Here is a 13,697-nt window from a genome sequence, read left to right on the forward strand (position 1 = left end):
AATTGACACCCTCGTAATTGTCCCCTTCCCAATTGAAATATTGACGAGTACTCGAACCCACTGGATCGGTGGCCTCATTGTAGTTGTTGGTCGGTAGAGTATATTGCAGGTTGGGACCCAGGACAAAATCACGCGTGCCATACCCAGTCTTACCCGTCTTTCTGCGCACCAATCCAAACTTGAGGGCAATGTCTAGGTTGATGAAAAATTCCGTCATCATGACTTGGCGATTGTTCATGAGATCTTGTTTAGGAATCCCATGAATCACCAATGCATTGTCTTTCCTCGTTAATCGAGGCATCGCGTTTTTCTTGACAAATAGCACCGGTTTAGCATCGCGATTATTCACCAATAAATTGTGTTGTTGCGTCATCATCATCACCATGATTTTGTTATGCACTTCTTGCATCACGCGTTGCCAAAACATAGCTCCTGTGGACACGATTTGGTCGGCATTCATGACCTCTTCTAATTCCACCATTTGTGTCACTGTAGGCACTTCTATACGCAGATACCCTGAAGTGGCTGGGTTGCCCATGTCTGTCCATTTGCGAATCATTTGCGGGTACGTAAATCGGACCACTTTGGTATGAGGATCCGCGGCGATGATGGCATTGCTCTGCCCTTGATCCGGGACCGTCAGGGACATCAACGAGGCATGCTACCCCTCGCCTGGTAGGGAGAGTCGTTCAGGCAGTCGGACCTTGAAACTGTTGTTGGCATTGTTGGGAAACTCGTTGGTCGCATCACTGACCAGCGTCAGGCGTTTAATCTCGTTCATGATGAAGAGTGGTCCCCTCTGAACAGGGGCAGGGTCCTTTTATAGCCACTGGTTCACTTTCTGTTTGCTGCGAGGGACGCGTCCCACCAACGAATTGAAGGTGGATTGTTTGGGATGAAAACACACTTGCTGGGCAATGTTGGGAAAGGCCCGGGCCAATTCCATCAGGGTCATGCAAGTCTTGGGTTTGGGGGGTTTCTTCTTGCGCATCGGTGGATGACGACCCGCGCGTCGGCGTTGTTTTTTCTCGGGTGGGGAACGCAAGGCCCCTCGTTTCTTGGCATACTCTTCGGCTCGATGGTAGGCATTGGCGTACGCCCATTGCTGCTTGGTCGGACTGGCCAACTTTTCCCACCACGGTTGGGTTTGCCGTTGTTCGGCCGCTTTCTTCTGAATGAATTTCAGCACGTCAGCGTCGCTGGTGGGAGAGGGGGTGTAACTGGCTCGCGGTCGGCTGGAATCCGCCTGCACCTCATCTAGAAACCGCACCCGCTTTTTTCTTTTTCGAGGCGTTATTTTGACGCGGACCATGTTGCGCGGGAATCCAACTATCGTACTTGGCAGGCCACCCTTTCCACCGGACCAACACCTGGCGTCTTTGGCGTTTCAACACTTTTTCGACCCGAAATAACGAGTCGTCCGACACTTGCACTTTTTGAACATCGGGTTCGTAAAACGTGCCTTTTATAGGCGTGCCGTCCCATTCACTGAGTCGATAGGTGACGATAGGATGACGACGGACGTGCGTGACCACAAACACTTCTTCCGTCCACCCGGGCAAATACCCTTTTTTGAAGGGACGATTTTTCTTATTGAGACGCACACGATCCCCTACACGACATTTGGGCGGTGGGGTCGTTTGGTCCAAACGCGAGCCGTAGAGTCTGTCCCACACGTCCGGTACCGTTTTGGGGGTGACTTGATGCGGCGCCATCCCAATACTGCGATGATGGGTGTGATTGTAGGTATGAATCAAGGGTTGTAACACGTCCACGTACCGTAACGTATTGTGGGCGGTGAAATAACGGTACATGCGTTGTTTCAACGTGCGATGCCATCGTTACACCACCGAGGCCTTGCTATCCCCATACGTGGAAAAATGATGCGTCCCCTGTTTCTTGAACCAGGCTTGGACCCCTCGATTGTAGAATTCTTTGCCTTGATCCTTCTGCACGCGGAGCGGTCGCCGCGGCGAGGCTTGCTGGTAAATGCGTGTCAACCCTCGGATCATCTCGGACGTGCTTTTGGATTTGATGGGGACGGCCCAGGCATACTTGGACAGGACGTCGATCACCGTCAACAAATATTTGTTCCCCTGATTCCATCGACTGAGTTTTTGCATGTCGACCAAATCCATCTGCCATTGTTCGTCTCGGTCAAAGACCAACGTGGGCGCGGTGGGAAACCGCTTCCGTCGGGGTTTGTGGAGGGTATAACTCAACACCGATTGGAGAATCCGTTGCGCTTGCGGGGTTTTCAATTTATGGGCTTGGGCAAAGGGTTGGACCCCGCCCAAGGCCCCGGGTGCCTGGGGATCTTCGTAAGCGCGTGGCAGCGACATCAAGACACTGACACACGATCATAGCCAATCTCTGTCTTTAATAGTTTTTTTCACACACCTACATGATTTTTTTTTTTCAAAACAAAATCGAGCTACCAAAGTTCTTATGCAAATGGCGCCTGCTCTCAAAGTCTCTCTCCTTGGCTTTGGCGGCTTCCCCAAACTGATTGAACCACGACCTATTCCTCTCCACAAAATCCCTCTCTGGGCTGTTTTTTTTCCAAAGGGGGATAGGTGGAACCTCTCTGGTTTGGATCTCAGGGGGTGTGTCTCTCACCCATCGTCTCAGCGTGGGTTGTGCTTGCTCTCGGGGGCACCACAGCGGGCCATGGAGCCATTGAAAGTAGCCACAGGGGTCTTGTCCTGAGAGAAAACTCCCACAACTAAAAAACACTTTCTGGTAATTCTTGCTGGTACGGCTCAATTTCATCCTAGGGACCAACCCACATTTGCACTTGAGCTCCCCTCGTTGCAATCGGGCACGGACTTGAGGGTGCGTGTCTTCTTTCAATTTCTCCATCATCACTTCCCGACTATCTTCAAACAAATACACGGGACACCCTTCTTGGGGGCACTTGAACCTCAACTGGCCAAATTGGGTCTGGGGGTTGACACATTGGATGTAGTGACGAGGATGAAAGGGGCACGTTTCATACAAGAGATCATTCAACTGGGTCTCCATCTGGTCGAGGTCGTGTTCTTCCCGTTCCCCGGCTTCCTTGGCAGGATCGGCCTGAAACGTCCCTTCCTCGACACACTCTTCCTCATAGTCTTTCAGGGTTCCCTCCATCAGTTCGTCGACGGAACAGACGGGGGAGGGTGTAGGGGGTGTCAGTGGGTCTGCTCGGGGCAGGGCGTTCAGGGCCAACACGAGTTCACTGGTGGGGGTCGGTTCCACTTTCCTCTCTACGGCTAGCGCTGGGGCTTCCTCGTTCCCTTTGGGTTTCTTACTACTCACTCGGCGTCGTTTGCGTCCTGAGGGCACCGCGGCAGGTTGAGTGGCTTGACGTTCCATGTCTGGGCGGAATGACGCTGGGTGCACGTCTTGCCTGCCTTTTATAGCCCATTTCCCTGCGTCTCGTGATCCTCATAGGATCTTTTTTCCACCAATCCTGTCTCAGCCCTTACACTCGTGAGGGTGGTGTGATCGGACGCTCCGCCAATCAGAGCCCATGTGTTCCATTATAAAACCAGCCGTGGTTCGAAGGCCATCTCATTCACCACAGCCCTCTCCCATCCAAGGTAAGCGATCATGGTGCTCCACGAAGTGGGTCTCTTGTGCTGTACGCTGATGATGATGATGAACTGCATACCATGTGGGCTTGGACTCCATTATCTCACCCTAAACACTGTGTTTCATTTTTTTTTTTCGATAGATCATGCCACTAACTATTTACACGGGCGGTGCTAAAGGCGTGGACACGCATGTGGAACGATTATGTCAGATGTATGGTCATGCGTGTGTGGTCCTCATCCCACCCTGTCACCCTCGAGCCAAGTCTCTCGCGCCCTTGACGCAATCGGAGTTGGACGCCGCCACCCCCACCGTTACCCAGGCAGCGTTTCGATTGGGTCGACAAGTGCATCATCCCATCAGCCTCCAGTATATCCAGCGGAATGTTCACGTGATCCAGCCGGCGTCCTTAGTCTTGGCAGTGGGCTATTTTGACGAGTTACGCAAGCATCTATTGGGTGGGACAGGATGGAGTGTGGTCATGGCCCAGCTCTTAGGCAAACCCCTCTATGTCTTTGATGTGGATAGGGAAGAATGGTTATGGTGGAATCCCACCCTAGGTCAATATCAATCATGTGAAGGCATGACCGAGGACATTATCGCGCTACCCACCCTCCAAGACAAGACCGCCATTGTAGGCACGCGTGAAGAAGACCCAGCGATCTATCCCACCCTGGAAGCTTTATTCAAAACCAACTAAGACACAGTTCTAGAGCACATGTTTTTTAATCTCAATGAGGTATATCAATGACAATAAAATTCATGGCTGACATGACATTCATGATCAAGTCCAGTCTCTTCATGACTTTGTCCACTGTATCGTACGAGGGCTTCCTCCTGCCAATCATGACGGGGCGTGTTCCAAGGGGGCACTGGGGGTACTGATGTTTGAACGTGTCGATGATAAAGGCAATGCCCTCGTTCAACAGGTGGTCGAGATTGGGAGGTTGACGCGCCATTTCCACCATCATGCCAATCTGAAATCCAGAAACAACAAAGACATTCAGTCCACCCACAAACCAAAAAACAAACAACAACAACATCCTTCCCCTTACCGATAACCGGTGATCCATGAGACGATGGCAGTGGTGACACCCATTTTTTCTGGGGCGCATGCAACCGCACCACCACTTGGTTCCACCAACGGCCCTCGCCCAGATGTTGGGGGAAACCCGTCAAGTCGCATTTGGATAACCCCTTCAACTCGCGCACCACCTTCTTTCGCTTGTCCATGGTGTAAAAACACTCCACCCAAAACATGATTTTGATTTGGACCTCGAACGGCAACACGCGGCCAAACGGTTTGTTCTGGGGATCAACCAACCCTCGGCAGTTCATCTTGACAGAGCAAAATGAGGCGACTGACCTCTCTACGTGGTGTTCCCCTTATTCATCCTCTGGTATCCACCAATCACTCACTCGCGCTAGACCCCCTGGTCCAGGGATGAAAAGGTGTACCCATGGGGGGTACCCCCTAGAGTCTCCTCTCGTGTTCAGACACCCCCACGTGATGGCTCTCCACCAATCAGATCCGCTTGTGGAGTCTCTAAATCACGTTGCGCGCCCCGTGTGGGTTCATTCCAGTTTGTTCAGTTGTGCTGGTCAAGATGGTGAGTTCGCTCCAGTCGATTGTCTTATATTCCGTACCGATCGCGATTCTATTTGAGATGCTGAAGACCCTGTGGCACCTGCCGATGAGACAAGATTGTCTGCGCGCTCTCTTCAGACGCTGTACCCATGAAGAGCTGAGGGATTGGGCGAAAACGTTGCCGTGGGACCACCCTGTCGCCCGTAAGTTGGATCATGAGGTTCATCGCCGACGCATGGCTGGTGAGTCTTATGGCTTTCATTTTTTTCGGGTGTGGGTCCCTTTTTTCCTTATACCTTTTTTAATTCATAGACGTGTTCAAGGGGTTTGAGTTTCTACGAACAGTACTGTGGCCTGTCCGCCTGTGTCTTTGCCCTCGACGAGCTCGACTCAATTGGGCCGCGCGGTTCTGGGTTCCAACCTGTTCCTGTTAAATTTTTTTTTGATAGATTCTTGGGAGTTTGTGGAAAATCAGCCTGTGTGCCATATTTACCAGTGGGTCGCCCATCCCACCCCTGGCGGGGTGTGTAATCATTGTGAACGCATGATGGAGGGATTGCGGTTAGATGATGTCATTGCTGGCAATAGGGAGGGGTCCCTCACTGAAGATGAAATAGTCGACTATGTGCAGAGTGGGGACCCCAACCATCGGGACTGGGACGATTGGCCGTTGCGCATGACGTTCAGGATCAATTCGTTTCTCCGGGCCCAAGGTCCCGTGGGTGAACCGGATTTGGCTGCCCTAGGTTTTTTAGAGGATTAATTTTAACTAATTTTTTTATAGGCACGCATTGCCTGTTACGTCATCACACGCAATGTATCCGCCCTTTGCAATCCGGTTTCTTTCGTACCAGTATTCCCATCTTGATTCGACTTTCCACCTCTTTGTAGGCTTTCATTATACGTTAAAACACTATGGAGGATGGATTAGACCCGTGCAATTGCGATGTCATTATAGTACTGTTAGATGTGTAATCAGTCTTCATAAAACGTTTCTACTATTGACCAATGGGGGTGGATCCTCCCCTTGCAACATCGATACCATATTCATAGTGTTCCACATCTCATTCAATTCTGCAATCACACTGCTTTCTAGGCACGCATTTCTTTCTCAAGAACAACCACCGGCTCCGAGACGATATCAATTACTTACTCATGAGCTTACAGCATTATTATTAATTTTTTTGTAGATTCGCATACCATTCTCAGTACCCACAGGGTTCATGGTACCTCCGCTGCATGGTGTTTCCTCGGCAGTACCGTGCAGTGGTACACTGGATCAGGGGTCCCTCTTCCATTTCCGAGACCCATTAAATTACTCTGTTGTCGTTGTTATTTGAACTTTCGTCTTGCCAGCGACTTACACGTGCCCTGTTATTGGTGCGAGATGTTGCAAGGTATGGGGTACCCACCCCGTCCTTAAAAAAAAAAACCTATGTTTTTAACTTTTTTCAGATTCTCGTTTTGTCATACGAGCCATTTATCTCCCTTCCCTTTTTCAGCCATTGCCCAGGTGATGAGCCAACATTCGAGAAGCCTCCAAAATCTGACGGGACAATTATATTTTGTCTGTAACCGGTACTGGATTTATTTACGGCACGTGTCCACCCTCCATGAACCCTGTCGAGGCTGTGCAATGATGGAAAGCATGGATTGGGAATTTTGAACACCCGGCAGGGGGAGGTCTGCATGGTGGCGCCACCCCTGCTGGATGTTCATTCTCATTTTTCATTCCATTAGATTCCCATGGGATTCTCCAACGAGTAATGATTTTCAGAAGCATCATCCCTCACAAACTTTGTATTGTCAATTATCAAGGATGGGGCAGCTTACTCCATTTGTTCAAACTAAGACGTTAATTTTTTTCCCAGAAACGCATTGGATCCTAGAGCATTTTAATTTTAACCAAGACTGGATTTTAATAGAATTGTTTTGTAGACAATCTTTCCAGGGCGTGACACCACGAGGGCGTCACACACGTCCCACTTTGTAATTAAGTCTTTTTTTGTTTTCCAGTCAATCATTGGACAATAAGACACCGCCTCGTGCGTGGCAATGGTCGAGTTTTTCTCATTCAGTTTGCTTCTTGGCTCTAACCACCCTCCTTGTGATTCGTTTCAGCCACCCATTCCAATTTACGTTTTCATTTACTCAAACCGTGGTCATTGATAGGATTCAAACACTACATTCCATGGCCTAATCCATTGCTCATGACTCCTTCAGCCAGGAAGGTTCTGCGCATGCGTCCCACCTGTCACCAGGCTCTACGCGGTACGTTCATTAAAACTATGTGAACAATGTGGATCTAACACTTGTGTGTGCGTGTTCTTTACCCCATGGGGTCATGTGAACATTCATGCCCAAATATGGGCATTTGTGACGTCAATAAGTCACATGGGCTAAATACTCGATTCTGATTGGTTGAAAAAAATTTTGCTGCGCTCTGATTGGTTACTCCCTAGTGTAGCCCTTCTTACTACTGTCGTAGAAATCAAGAAGAAATTATGGATTTTCTAGTAACTGATGAGTGCTATCACATTTTGCTGTAGGAAGTTGGATTAGAATCTATGAAGGTCTGCGTTAAAGACCTCAGTGGATTAGGATCGAGTCATGATCCCTTGATTGTCAGCTACGCTGTTACTGGAGGTTGTTAATAATTTTCCTATTGCAATGATCACTATTTCTAGTAAGAACTATTGTTATTTTTATTATCATTATTACTATTATTTTTATTGATATCTTTTAGAAGTTCTTATATGTAGGAATACATTTCATGATATAATTAAAGAAACACTGGAGTACAAACACTGATATACCTTATTCATGTTACACTCTATCTTTGCACGAACTTTAAGATTGATCATTGATGGGATAAGAGCAATTTAGAGGGCACACAAGTAATAAAATTGCCAATACTAGTAATCGAGTAATCGCGGTCGGGTTTGTTTATTCCCTCAAAAATAAGACGACGATTTTAGTCATGCAAAATGCAAAATGTAAACTTTGACAAGTTTTACATCACAATTCCTTGCTGTGAAGATTTCTACTGTCGCGTACTGTATTCAAAATCACTTCCACCCATACTTTGCAATTTTCGTTTTTAAGGTCAAAACGTCTTAATTTTCTATTGTGTAGATAAAACAAACTCGACTGCATTCTTGTATTTACTGATTTTATCTCTTGCTTGCCCCCTGAGACACCACGTAACATTGCTTTAATTTATTCTATCAGTCCTTAAGCGCGTGCAGAGATGGCGGGTATCGTTAATAAGGTCTACTAAAGATAAAAAATAAATAAATAAATAAAACATTAGTTGAGGTACCTACAAGCAAACATGTTACTACTACTGAACAGTAACTTAATTTTAATTGAAGTATGAAAAATATATTAGACATTTATGTTTTTTTTCCAAATGGATAACTACTCAATATTATGTTTCTTTTTTCTCGGTACAGACCTTAATCCTTGCCTTAATGTGCATTGTCCACGGTTTGGAGCCTGCAGGACCTACAGTGCGCATGATGCTCGGTGTCAGTGCGATGACCAATACCCCTCATATAAAGACCCAGTGTGCACTGCAAACGGAACAACTTACGACAACCGATGCTGGCATAAGTTAAGCTATTGCAGAGGACTTGAAAATAATCTGGTCTATCACCCAGGAAGTTGTGAAGGTAACGAAAAATAATTTCAACGATTTTTTTGCCTGTATATGCCACATAAAATAGTCTGTCAGTTAAGCTCTCGATCGCTTAGAATTATAGGTGTTGGCTCAAAATTGTTTTAGCTTCTAGCTGGGATGTTTATAACTTTTCGTTACTTTTAAGCTCACTTTTAGCTCCTCACGCAGGCTAAACAACAATAGACAGCTGTAACAAGCTACTTCGTCTCTCTAATTTGACAAACGAGCATATAACAGCCCAGACTATAGCCTATGTTTGATCTGTGTAAGTTCTTTTATTCTCTTTTGTCTTGCAATTTAGTTTTTCTGCGTAAAATTAGATTACACAAATTTGCTCGGGGCAAATATGGTGCAAAAAAGTGCAAAAGAGGAGGAAATCAAAGACAAAGGTAGTAAATATCGCATTTACATGCCAGTTTACATGGAGTTGCATATTTGAGAGCAAATGCAGTATTTACTATCTTTGCCCTTGATTTCATCCTCTTTTGCACTTTTTTTGCACCTTATTAGCACTGAGTGAATTTGCTGAAAATCAAATATTTCGCGCAGTGGCCCAATATACTGGCATATGTTTATCTTTGCACTGAAACCAGCATGCAATAATAAGCAGCCACTACACATTTCGTTCTTGAAAGGTAGCCGACATTGCAAGTTACAGCCTAGTTTTAGTTCCATTTCCACGCTTTTTTTTATCACCACCCTTCACCACTTAGAGTTGCACTACAACGGAAGCTAGGGAAGCTACCTAAGCGATAATGCTTAAAGAGCACAGTGATGCTTCCTTATAAAGTACTTAATTTATTACAAAACAGGTTTTCCAATTGTACGGGGCCGTGTAGATCTGCTACAGGTTCCAAAATGGTCAGATTCAAACTGTCAAACAGTCACATTTCCTCCATACAGGTTTTATCCGGATAAACAAGTTCATGTTCAAATAACCGTCAATCACATGAAGCTGAATGACTCTGTGACAGTCCACGACGCTGTTACTTCATGGACAGAAAGTATCAACACAAAAAAACTTCACCGTCTGTGTCATGCAAACCGGGAGGAAAGAAGAAGGCGCCAATCCATTTGCCACCATTGATTGGGGGGCTTATCAAGGAGCACCACCCGAAGGACTGACGGGAACGGTTGAGTTGCAGAAATGGTGGTTTGGTACCAACTGCGCAGATGTAACCTTTCCTACGGTGAGATGGGAATTTACATTTTAAATTAAATAATTGTTGCAAATTCAATTGAGGTCTCCATGACGAATGTTAGACTTTCATTCATATGACATCTTTAATCCATGTCTTGAAAAAAAAAAAAAAAAACAGCAACAACAATAACATCAAAAACAGCAAAAAAACAAAACAAATAAATACGTAATAATTGGAAAATCGAGTCTTGTGACCCTTAGCCAAAACATGACAGATTTAATCACGACTTGTCTGCGTAACAAAAGAAGAAAAACATCGAGAGCGAAACTGTGAAGGAGAGACCTCCTTAACATCCATTTCAACAAAATGAAGCGCTAATCTGATACAAGGAAGCAGCTTATATGAAAAAAAAAAAAACAAATATTTGTTTATCTATTTGAATTAACTGAATGTGGAAAGACAAGAATTCACATCTTAAGTTAAAGAACATATGAAAACTTTCCTTGAACAAGAAAAATGAGACACAAAGTTGAGAAAAAATAAACCATCATTACGAGGTAACTGGGGAGATGATTGCAAGATCCTCTAAAAAGTTGTGACAGAATTAGCGACTTAGTTAACAAAACAACATTAGGTAACAAGTAAGAATGGGAACTTACTTAGTGGTTAGTTTCAAGTAATTTTGCAGCAATATTAAAAAAAAACCTGTTTCGATTATTGTTATTGCTTTTTCTTCAGGGCAAGTTTGCCGAGGCGCCAATAGTCCTTGTGACGTCAGAACACCTGAGGACTGGTAAAGAGTATGATGCTGCTCTCATTTGGATTGAAGACGTAACTAAGGACTCAGTTAAAGTCTGTCTTCGTGAAATGCAAAACTTCGACGGTAGACACCAAGATATCACTGTGGTACGTTCTTAGTCAGATTTGAAAAAACTGGAACGCGACTGTCCACAAAATTTGTGAGAAATGCTGGTCTTGTTCAAAATAATAGTGGAGCTCCACCCGCGCGCGAAGCGCGCACGTGGGCGGAGCCCCATAGCTAAGAAAATGTAGTAATCTACCCATCCCAGCAAATTTGGTAATCACGTGACCGTACACCGAGCGAGCGACCGTCCGTCCGCACCACAGGCATACCAATGTCAAATAACTCAATCAACAGGTATGGGAACCCAAATGCAACTCAAGGTTTTTTTTCGAAGGAAATCACATGGTCGATCGGACTTTTAGAAAGAAAAAAGTCGTGTCTTTTTCGGCGTTATTTTTTATTTGTACACTAACGTGGATAACAGAGAAGGAGCTAGAGCGAGTTATTGAAAATTCGTAGGAAGAAAAACATGGAAAGTCAAAGCGGCGGTGAGAAAATGAGAAATGCTAGCGGCCAGCAAAGTGAAAATGAGCGGCAGTGAAAAATGAAAGCGAACATGAACACTGGAAACAAATTATTGGGTAAGCACATACGACAATTTCTCCATAAAAATAGTGTGTAACTAGGAAGTTTGACGTTTTAGTCGTACAAAACAGCGTTGTAGTCGTGCAAAACAACGGCAAGGGAAAGACAAAAAAGCGTGCTGCACGTGCAAATTTGTTTTTTTGCTAATTAGATCTATTAGTCTTGAAGCCATTTTCATTGTCGTCCCCCGTTTAGCATTACACGATTTAATTTTTGTTTTGCTTACACGTATTTTTAACCAGAACTTCGCTTTTAGCCCTGGCTAAATCTATATATTAGCGTTAAGAGGAAAAAGTATTGCTAAGTAAAGATTGTCCGGGCGATCGCGAGTGATGATCAGTGAAACGATCAGTCAAACGGAAGGAAATGCAGAAAGAAAAACATAAAAAGAAACGGAAATAATAATAATAATAATAATAATAATAATAATAATAATAATAATAATAATAATAATAACACTAATGAATAATACTAATACTAATGAATAATAATAATAATAATAATAATAATAAGAAGAAGAAGAAGAAGAAGAAGAAGAAGAAGAAGAAGAAGAAGAAGAAGAAGAAGAAGAAGAAGAAGAAGAAGAAGAAGAAATGAATTGAATAGCATTACACAGATTGGTCTTCCTTGTTCCCATGTCTCCCTTCACTCTCTTACGTGATTCGCCTGATGTCTTAAAAAATGTGGATTTGCATCCTTTTCTTGACTCTTTGCGCTCTTTGTTATGTCACAACTTCATAGAGTTCAAGATACTTAGATTCAAAGGGGCCTAAAAATGCTGAGTTTATTTAAATTTTTTGTTGGTGTAATACGATTCTGTCACAAGATGGGTGGCATCACTTTTGTTTTTACCTCTTTTCACAGAACTGGTTTGCCTTCTGCAAACTGCACAAGCCTCTTTTCACTGAACATGGTGTCATAAGTTTTCCAAATACGAACCCACCTTTGGATAAAATCAACAATGCTTATTGCCAAGTGAGAAAAGAATTCTTTGCAAAAGCGCTGAGTACCATGCTGTTCACAGCATTTTCCCTCACAAATATATCGCTTACTTACATCACTGTTTATATTTTCAAAACACTTTTAGTCATACACACTTTACGCAACAGAGATCAAATTGACTAGAAAAGTAAAGAAGCTGGTTCACTAAACAATACTTTAAGACAAGAGGTCAAGAACTACAGAGCGATGACGTCCCTCTTAAACCATCGACAAAGTGTTTGAGCAACTACTCTGTAAACAGGTGACTATGAAACTCGACCACATCTTTTCTAGCCTAAGCACTGCTTACAGAAAGGGACACAGCTGTGAGACCACTCTACTACGTCTGAATGAGGACTGGAAGCTAACAATAGACAGAAAAGAACTAGTATGTATTCTATCGACTGATATGAGTAAAGCGTTTGACTCTCTCAGCCACTCGCCGACACTAACAAAGCTTGAAGCATACGGTTTTGAGTCCTCAGCGTTAGACCTCACGCGATCATTCTTTAACAACCGCGGAAATGTTCAACCCCTTGCTCTGGAACGTATTTCAGAATGACCTGCCCTGCTCCATAACTACCGCTAAACTTTCGATCTATGTGGACGACCACCAGTTGTACACCTCAGGAACTAATTTTACAGCTCTAAGGGAAGCCTTAGAGCAGGAAGATCAACTTGCCACTTCTTGGTATCGTGATAACTTTCTACTCGCAAATCCTGACAAATTCCAGGCGATGATCCTTTATCCTAGAAATATTGACATTGAAGGCTAATACACTGATATAAGCATAGATGGTAGGGTCAATACAAACACAGATTACATCCAACTACTTGGCGTCCAAACTGATTGCAGTACGAACTTCAGTGGTCATATTAGCAAACTGTGTAAGAAAGTCAGTAAGAAAGTAGGGATCCTAATTAATGCGCCTGCGCAATCTTGTTCCCTGCTCAGCTGTAAGTCTTCTATAAGTCTTCCATCCTGCCTTACCTTACCTACTGCCAGCTGGTATGGCACTTCTGTAAGGCCTCCGACAGCAGGAAAATAGAACGCCTTCAAGAATGTGTCTTAAGAGCGGTATACAGGACTAAGTCTGCCTCTTACCAGACACTACTAAAATATCAGGACAACCCACGTTGCAAAATCGTAGATTGCAGGATATAGCAATAAATATGTACAAAGTCAAGACCAACTTCGCCCCTACCCACGTAGCAGAACTTTTAATTTAAATAATTTGAGGTATTCTCTGCGAAACAAGCACTTTCATTTAGCTACTA

General features: G+C 44.5%; 1 protein-coding gene and 1 pseudogene across 1 annotated transcript in view; both read left to right on the forward strand.

Moving 5' to 3' along the window:
* The window catches only part of LOC140921542 (uncharacterized), a 471,050-nt gene that overhangs the window by 158,158 nt on the left and 299,195 nt on the right, over positions 1 to 13,697 (forward strand). The window lies entirely within an intron of this gene.
* The window catches only part of LOC140946500 (uncharacterized), a 31,906-nt pseudogene continuing 25,940 nt past the window's right edge, over positions 7,732 to 13,697 (forward strand).

This window comes from Porites lutea, chromosome 1 (assembly GCF_958299795.1).
Source record: "Porites lutea chromosome 1, jaPorLute2.1, whole genome shotgun sequence".
Lineage (NCBI taxonomy): Eukaryota > Metazoa > Cnidaria > Anthozoa > Scleractinia > Poritidae > Porites > Porites lutea.